This window comes from Atractosteus spatula, chromosome 10 (assembly GCF_055471065.1).
Source record: "Atractosteus spatula isolate fAtrSpa1 chromosome 10, fAtrSpa1.hap1, whole genome shotgun sequence".
NCBI classification, from domain to species: Eukaryota; Metazoa; Chordata; class Actinopteri; order Semionotiformes; family Lepisosteidae; genus Atractosteus; species Atractosteus spatula.
Genome location: NC_142715.1, coordinates 18,574,559 through 18,583,489, shown reverse-complemented (window position 1 = coordinate 18,583,489; position 8,931 = coordinate 18,574,559). Strand labels below are relative to the sequence as shown.

Here is an 8,931-nt window from a genome sequence, read left to right as displayed (position 1 = left end):
GGACACGCGCTGTTTGGATAGAGCAGGAGGGGGAGGTTGAGGGAGTCCTGCCCTCAAACTGGGTGGATGCCCGAAGAGAGTTTGTGTGGTGGCCGAATGATCCAAAGCAGGCCACAAGAGAAGGCCAACCCTAATAAAGATACTTGGGTTACCTTCAAGGTCATTGAAGTTAAACAAACATCAGGTATAGCTTTCTTTGAAAAAAAGAGCAAATTCCTGTTAATTCTTATAAATTCCGATTGAATATTTACAGTAACTGTCTATGTACATGTATTAGTGCAACAATACCTTTTTCATATTTGATCATACATAATGTAAATATAATTGTTTGTAGACAAGAAATCAGAGTGTGATCACTTTGATTTAACCACCTCTGTTACAGATGGTGAAGACGAGGATGAGACACCCAATCCAAAACGCAAAAGTAAGAAGCGGGTGTTCTCCGATTACGTTGATGGTATGTAAAAGTAACAATCTCAATAGCTATATTTTTAACCAGTTATTAATATCAACTGATGCCTCATTTAGCTTGTACCTTGTTATTGATTTTTTTACAACCCTTTAAAATAAGTCATTTTGAAAGGTGTTCTGTATGAAAATGTTAAAAATCTTATCAGATTTGTTGATCATGGAAATTGCTAAGAATTTTGGTTAGCTATGTTAAACTAGTTTTCAGTATTATATTGAAATATTATAATTTTCTATTATATTACAGACTTTGATTCTGATCCTGGTACTCCAAGTACGTCCATTTCTCTGCCTTCAAAGTTCCCAAAATAAAGGAAATTAATTTATTGTAAAAAGTTACAGATCAAGTTGATTAAATAATTTAATTTGATATGAAATATTTTACTGCCATATCTTTTCTGTTTAGAAAAGAAGAAGCCACTGAAGCTGCCAGTGCTACCCCCCAAACTGAGGTTCTCTCCTAGGAAGAGAGTCTCCCAAACCTCACTCAGCTGTTCAAGTACGCTTAAAGGTAGGTTATTGCAATCAAAGTTAAAATGTTTTCTTAATGTCCTTAGAAGATAATCATCATCAATCATATTTAAAGACAAGTTAACACTATTCTTTATGTTATTGAAGCCCAACAATCAAAGGTGAGAACCTCCCCAAGGAAAAAAAACGGTGCTAAGTTCTGGCTTCAACATTCCTGAAGTTATTACTACATTTTTTGCCTACATCTAATTACTCTATGAAATTCACAAGTTAATTTTTTTTATTACGTCTGAGGTTATGTCACTATACTTTCCTAAGTCTGGAGAACTGTCTACCATAAGCGAATTATATTAAAAGATTATTGGACTTGTGAAAATTTTACGTCCATACTTAAATATTAAGTTAATCTGCAATATTATATTAACAGCCCAGGTAGTCCAAATTGTGACCTCACCACGCAAAGTTCGAAGCCCTAAGCAAGTTATAAGACCAAAGTCTTCAACTGAACCCCAGAGTCACCATGCCTCCTCAGCTTCGCACTCACCCTCGCCTTCTCCCTCATCTCGATCAGCTGAGGAAATAATGGCTTTATAAATGTTTTAACACAAGGCTTTGTAGACAATAGTACATTACTTGTATCATATTTATTAAATTATTAAATTTAAGAATAGTTTATGATCCCTCTGCATTTGATAGGTATGAGATTATTGTTAACTTTTTAGTTTCTAGTATCAAACCAGGATTGGCCAGATGGCAGAAATGATCCTGGAAGACTGTCAAAAAGTATGTATTTTTTATTGTATAAAGTAATAAATAAAACTACCCATATTATAGTTTTACACAGAATGTATTTTAATTATGTGTAGGCTCATACACAATATAAAAATATGATGTGTTTTACCACAATGCTACAAACGACACAAACATATTCAAAATTGAAGCTATTTTTTAAAATAAATACACCAATGGAGTTTAATTGACATTGTTTATAGAATCCTAGTTCAATGACAAACTAAATGACTAAATTGAAATATTGAGTTGTGTGATAAAGTAAATGTTTTCCATAACTGAATTCTTTTCAGAGTCTCCCAGGAAGAAGACCACGTCCAGATCAGAAGAGAAGAGAGAGAGATATCCTCTTTCAAAAGGAAGTAAGTACAGTTAAAATAAACTACAGATGTGGGAATTTTTACATTTTAAGATTATTAATTGCATGTAGCAACACTACAGTAATGCTAATGTGACAATAGTGTAAGAAACTCCTAACCTAATTCCTTTTAAATGCTGATATAAAATATAAATAATTTCAGAGTTTCAGAAGCAGGTATTGGGCCTCCTGATAGAGATGAGGGATGAATTGAGGCGTTTGGGTAGGTCCACAGAACCGGTGGACTCCCAATTCCACATCAGGAGGCTGACCACAATGGGAGAGTTCTGTGCATACGAGCAAGCACTTGACAGCATGGACAATCAAAACCTGCTGGTACGATATTATATTCTCACTGTGGTGTAGAAAATATTCACTACTAATGTTTTAGGTTTCAGATAGGTCATAATTTTATAGCCTACATCTGATTAATATGATCCATCTCTGGCATACGTTCATATTTTTAGTTTATAATGTATAATCTTGCTTATCCTTTAATGGCAAAATAAAGTGTTTTCATGTTCTAAAACGCTACTACAAGTTTTTTTCACTTTGAAAAATGGTCACTTTGTATTTATAGACTGAGAAAATACTGCAAAAAAGTGCAGTTAATATGTGAAAATGTGTTTGTTTCATTGAATGGTCATGTGTAATGGGTATGTCTGATTAGTTGATTAATGAAGATCTAGTAGCTTCTAATATTATTGGTAATATAATATTATTTCCAGATAAACCAACTTCAGAGAGTAGGCGGCAGTGATGTTAGAGAGAGTGTGTTCACAGTCTTGTCAAGGTATTGCTTATTGTTTTTTTAAAATGTTTTTACATTACATTTTTACTTTGATCAAGTGAACATATCCACAGAATTGAGCTTATAGATACCTATGTGTTAACCACTGAATGTGCAAGGTGTAAAACTGCAAACTGCAAAATTTGATCCTAAATATTTGAGTAAATAAATGTTGAGTGGAAAAAAAGTCTAAACTAAATGTCTGAATTTGGTTTTCAGACTTATGACAAATGAACTGATGACAGAATTCAACTTCGCTGGCACAAACTGAAAAGATAAACAACAAAAGAGGGGCCTGGGAGACACAAATCTTTATAGAGTAATTAAAGGTACTTCTATTCTATGTTGTACTTTCAAACTTACTCTTTAATTAGGACAGGGTACTCTTTAATTAGGACAGACTTTATTGCTCAATCGCTATGATGCAAGCCAAATTTTATCCGTTTATTTCAGCTTTGAGCTTAGTAAACCTTATTGGTTCATTTTTGAGGTTATACTCAAGAAGATATTAATCATCATTTATTTGAGTAGTAATATTATATAATTTTCTCCTAGCTGCGGTGCTGAAGTCCCACCCTACATCGACAGAAAAAGAAATAAAGGAGCACGCAATGCGTTACTTGAAGAATGCATATGCAAGGCAGGGGGCCAGGAGATCTGGACACTGAAAATAATAGGTTTCTGGTCCTGTTAGGACAATAAGACAGGGTTTGCAAATGGTGGACAAAAATCGTCTTAACTTCAATTGTAATATTTTTTTTCCTTGGAAATATAGAAGTTGTACATTTTAAAATTTATATTTGAATCAAAATGTGGTTTTGAGTTAGTGTGTTAATGTAATTAGTTTGTGTTTGTCATTACTATACTGTATATTGCCATGTTACCAGAATTTGTAGCTGAAGTTTAAGACTAGTTGTGTTTTTTATGATTATTGCCCATATGTTGATTGTTGATTGATTGTATACAATGTATAATTTGAAATACATATTTTTCAGGTGTGAATGTGTATTTTCAGAATAAATTTCTAAACCAAATCATTGGCTTGGTTTACTTGTTTCTACACCTACAAAACCTATCTGATGTATAATAGACCTCTAACCATATACGTATAATAGACCTCTAAAGTTATCCGTATAATAGACCTCTAACCATGTATGTATAATAGTCCTCTAAAGTTATCCGTATAATAGACCTCTAACCATGTATGTATAATAGTCCTCTAAAGTTATCCGTATAACAGACCTCTAACCATACACGTATAATAGTCCTCTAAAGTTATCCGTATAATAGACCTCTAACCATGTATGTATAATAGTCCTCTAAAGTTATCCGTATAATAGAACTCTAACCATATACATATAATAGACCTCTAAAGTTACCCGTATAATAGAGCTCTAACCACATATGTATAATAGACCTCTAAAGTTATCCGTATAATAGAGAGGACAGCTCCGTCACGTCTTTTACGATGCTGCTTTTTTTCCCTTGCGTTTTTCTCTTCTTCCCACGTTCTCTCTCTTCACTGCCTTCGCCTCCGCTCTGTTTCACTTCAGTCTTTCACTCTTGCTTCCTTCCAATAAGGACGGAGCTGCGGGAGAAAGGGCGCCATAGAGGATCGCTGTGGATAGCTGCTGCTGTGCTTTGACACCTGAGCTCCGTGGAAAACGATCTCAATACAATTCTGAAAAACGCGACTCCCAGAACGCCAGCCGAACAAGTCTCCACAGCCGAAGCGCTGTGTCTCTTTTCAGCTGGCGATAAACCTTTTCTCGATCCTTTGCGGACTTGTAAAACTGTTCATGATCAGAATAAAAAATGCTCACGCTAATACACAAGCACCCATGTCTCGCCAAAGCTGACAAATGAACAGACGGAAAAGCCGCACTGCACACATGAACAGGGGAATGAGCGAGCGAGCAGGGATAATGCGCCTCCTGCACTTAAGAGCTTACAGCACCTGGTATTCCCAGCCAGTCTCCCATCCAAGAACTAACCAGGCCCGTCCCAGCTTAGCTTCCGAGATCAAACGAAATCAGGCATGCTCAAGGGGGTGTAGCCGTAAGCGAGAATAGGGCTCACTGGCACCCTTCTTATAGAGAGGACAGCTCCGTCACTTCTTTTACGACGCTGCTTATTTTGATTGTTTTGTGATTTTTTGCGATCTACCGGGTTGATTGCATACTTGATCTTGTGGTTTTCTGTGGTAAAACTGTGATTTCGTACTTAAAAGTAATACTCTTTTAAGTTTAACGATGGTTACTAAAAGGTCTGAATTCGAGTCGCTAGTAAGCATTCTCTCTAGCAGCGACAAGTCTGACCACGATCTCCGCCATATCTCCATCAGCAGAGAAGTTAGGAGAATAAACCTCCATTCTGTGAGAGAGCTAGCAAAGGACATGGAGAGATTTGACCCTGCAGTGTCAGAGAATAATATCGAGAGTTATATTCAGGACCTCAGGTATAACCTGCAGTACCTGCCAAACGCCACAGAACAGGAGAAAGTGTTTCTGGTCAGGAAAACTACCAGCAGAGCTGTACATGAGTGGATGGCTAGGCAGATGAAAGAAGTCTGTAATGACTTTGAACAGCTTTGTCATGCACTTATCGAGGAATACAGTGCGTTTATTGACCCGACAGCTGCGATAGCCGCCGCCCTTAACATTAAGCACGAGAGAGCAGAGTCCCCCCGCGAATATTACGAGAGACTTAGATGAACTTATTTTGCAGGACGAAATGATGAGGGTTGCGAGGAGAACACACATTTCAAGGGTTTATTCATCGCGAATCTCCACCCTTCAGTCAGAAAGATGATCTTAATGCATACAGATGCACAGACCATGAAAATGACTGATATTAAGAGATTCGTGCAGAAAGCCCGAATGGGAGTATGATGTCCAAAGTCGCTCTGAGCAAAAAGCTGCTAAAGCAACTGTATTCGCCGTCAGAGCCAGCAGGGTTAATTCCCCCCTGCTCGAAGGAGCACAGGCTCCTGAGCTGGCTAATCCCCGTTCCAAAGCAGGCACGCAGGACCGCACCCAGCATCCTAAGTGCCATGAGAACACCGGGGGAGGGAAAGGGCTAGAAAAAGCTGAACAAAAAGATTCAGTAGCCGCCCGCCTGGCCAGGCTTGAACAAGCTTTATTAGGACAGGGACAACCGCTCCCCAAGGCTGCCGGAAGCGTGAATGAGCTGATACTCTCCACTGGAGGAGGCGGAGACCCGCCCCCTCTCCCTCCATCAGTCTATCTGATTGAGCAGAAGGGTTCCTGCCTGGATGAGGTCAGTCACTCCCAAGCGAGTGCTGACTCCACCCCTGAAGTCACAGAGCAGGCAGTAAAACAGAGAGGAAAAGCAGGAAGCTTTTACCTCAAGGCTGCCATGGGAAATGTCTTACACAGTGAGACATTGATTGACACTGAGGTTGAAAGGTGTTTGATGTCATACAGCAAGCTCAAACGGGTAGAAAAAGAAAAGGGCATGCGACTCAGAGAGGAACCTTTGGTGGATCACCAGAAAGGCAAGGTGTGGAAACAGGTCAAGACTCCTAAGCCTTCTGTACAGAAGGAAAGGGGGGCCAAGAGGCAGACTGTGCTCACACAGTGCCCACCGAACACAGAAGCCTATGTGGAGATTCCTTCTGTTCCCTCTGGACAAGAAATAAAAATATTTTCTTGTTCCCCGGATCTACAAGGAAGTCGTGTCCCGGCTGAGGTCACAACAGCCTCCATGCCACAGGAGCGGTGCTCCAAGCAGCCGCCTGATCCACCAGGTAAAGCAAACCCCTTTTACATCCCTAAAGGGGAGCAGATCTCCCCACTTGGTGATGAAAAGGAGCTTTCCCTGTGCACCTTGGCACCCAAGAGGGGTCAGGACCACCACCCCGCAGTGGTGGAAGGGATCCAGATGGCAGGAGAGCAGGTTGGTGATGTAGCCCTCACCCTTAGCCCTGAGAGGTCCTCTATCAGTGAGGATCTGCTTGAGCAGCTGTCACAGGGCCACCACCAGGTGCCCCTGGTGCAACATTCACAGGTTAGACAGGAGGTCCAGCTGGACGCTGAGACTACTGCGCTGTGGACACACCTGATCCCAGATGCCAATTCCCTCTGCTGTGACCCAGGGAACCTGCAGTCAGGTAACATTATTTCTCACAACTACCGGGTAGTGAGTGAGACTGACCTGATTGTTCCTGCCTCAACGGCAGGGTTGCCAACACACCCAGTCCCCAGGAAGGGACAGGGAATGAAAGCCGAGCCGGTTTTCTTACAGCCACCAGCCCAGTCTGTCAGTCTGAGTCTGACCAACAGTGGTTCAGCCAGACTGGAGCTGGATGGTCAAGCCACCCGCCTGCCAGTGCAGGACATCGCAAAGAGGGGTGTCAGAATCCCTGCCTGCACTGACATGGGCCTGGTGGGTGATAGTAAGTTCAAAGACAGTGAACTAGCTATCCCAGTGCTGGGGCAGCTCCCTGAACCCCTAGCGAGGGAAGGGGGGAGCGAGCAGGTGTCCTACACCCACGCCCAGCTAACGATTGTAAACATGCCGATAGAGGGATTCCTCAATCAGGAAGGGTGCAGGGTGGACCTGAACAGTGAGAATGGGGTAACAATCCCAGATCACTCAGGTGCTCCAGATGACCACTCAGCCGAGGGTCAGGCATGCTCCACCGCTGCACCACCCCCTGCAGGGTTCCTAGAGCACAGGCATGAACAAATCGAAAAAGCAGATACCCTGGAAAAGGAGGAGCAGCATCAGCAGCTGCGTCAGATCTCCCCAGATTTCCAGGATGTTGGTGCCCAAGATGCCACAAGGCATACTGAGAAAGACACCATGTACACGCTGCGCCAGCTTAGAAAGGCAACAGTCACTCAGAAGGAGATGACTGGGATCAGCCACCCGAAAAGACTTTTGGGAGGACTGATTGCTGCCGCCACTGTTGCACTTTTGCTTTTTCTGGTAGGTTTGTGTGCTACTGGCACTCTCACCCTGACTGCCCCAAGAAGGCAGGTGTCAGAGATGCCAGAGGGTAGTGACAGACTGTATCGACAGCAGCAAAGGCTGGAAAGCTTAGGGAAAACCCTACAGGCAACTTTCTATGCAACAGGGTTAAACCTTATCCCCCAACCAGTGGACATGATTGCCAGTGTTATACAGTGGGTTTATGCTTGTGTGCAACAGGCCAGAATGTTGACACAAGACCTGTTAAGAGAGTTTAGTGCCACTGTAGCCAGTCTAACCACGGCACAATTCCCAACCCACTTGATTCCACTCTTCTCAGTAGAGGAGTATGTGACATTAACCCCATCGCTCATAGCTCACCCAGAAGGCAATCCAAGATTGAATTTGGTTCCAAATCTTGAGATGGGTATGGGTACCAAAGCTATCCATTGGCTGTGTCTAAATGATTCACCAATGAAGGGTGTAAAGCTACTAACGAGCAGAGGGAGGTTAATGAACCCCATGAAGAGCAGGTGGGAAGTAAATGGCTGGTCAACACACCACGTTTAACTGTCACCATGACTTGTGACAGGCATGATACAGCTAACTAATAAAACAGTTCCTGCAAGTTCCCGAGGAGGCCATAGTACAGCTTGGTGACTTAACACTGTACTGTCTAGAACCAGACAATATAAGACCAAACTTGAGGTCATGGATGCCTTCAGGTGCCACACTATTGAATTGGATAGAAATCCAAGAAACACTAAGCCCTGAAGAGGTACAGGTAGTTAGTTTGCTTTAATGGAACAAACCTCCAAACCACCCTAGCAGATACCCAACACAGGTGTCGTGGTTTATCGAGGGGCTGGGAACAGAAACTGGTGTTATTGTAACACTGCTGCCGGGTAGCTGGATCATGACTGACAGTGTACTCTGAATGCTGTACTCTCACATCAAGATGTACTCCGGGTAGCACGAATGAGTCAAAGGTAGCATGTCAAAAGAAAGGAAGTTACTTCTTCCCAAATATCTGCCTACAGAGGTATCAGATATTGACAGTGAACTTCCTGATGTGTAATTCCTAGACTGAGATAATGTCTCCTGCCGTGTTTATACATAC

General features: G+C 41.9%; 1 pseudogene; it reads right to left on the bottom strand.

Moving 5' to 3' along the window:
• Positions 1 to 4,821: 4,821 nt before the first annotated feature.
• LOC148825615 (5S ribosomal RNA) lies at positions 4,822 to 4,940 on the bottom strand (annotated as a pseudogene).
• Positions 4,941 to 8,931: the final 3,991 nt, after the last annotated feature.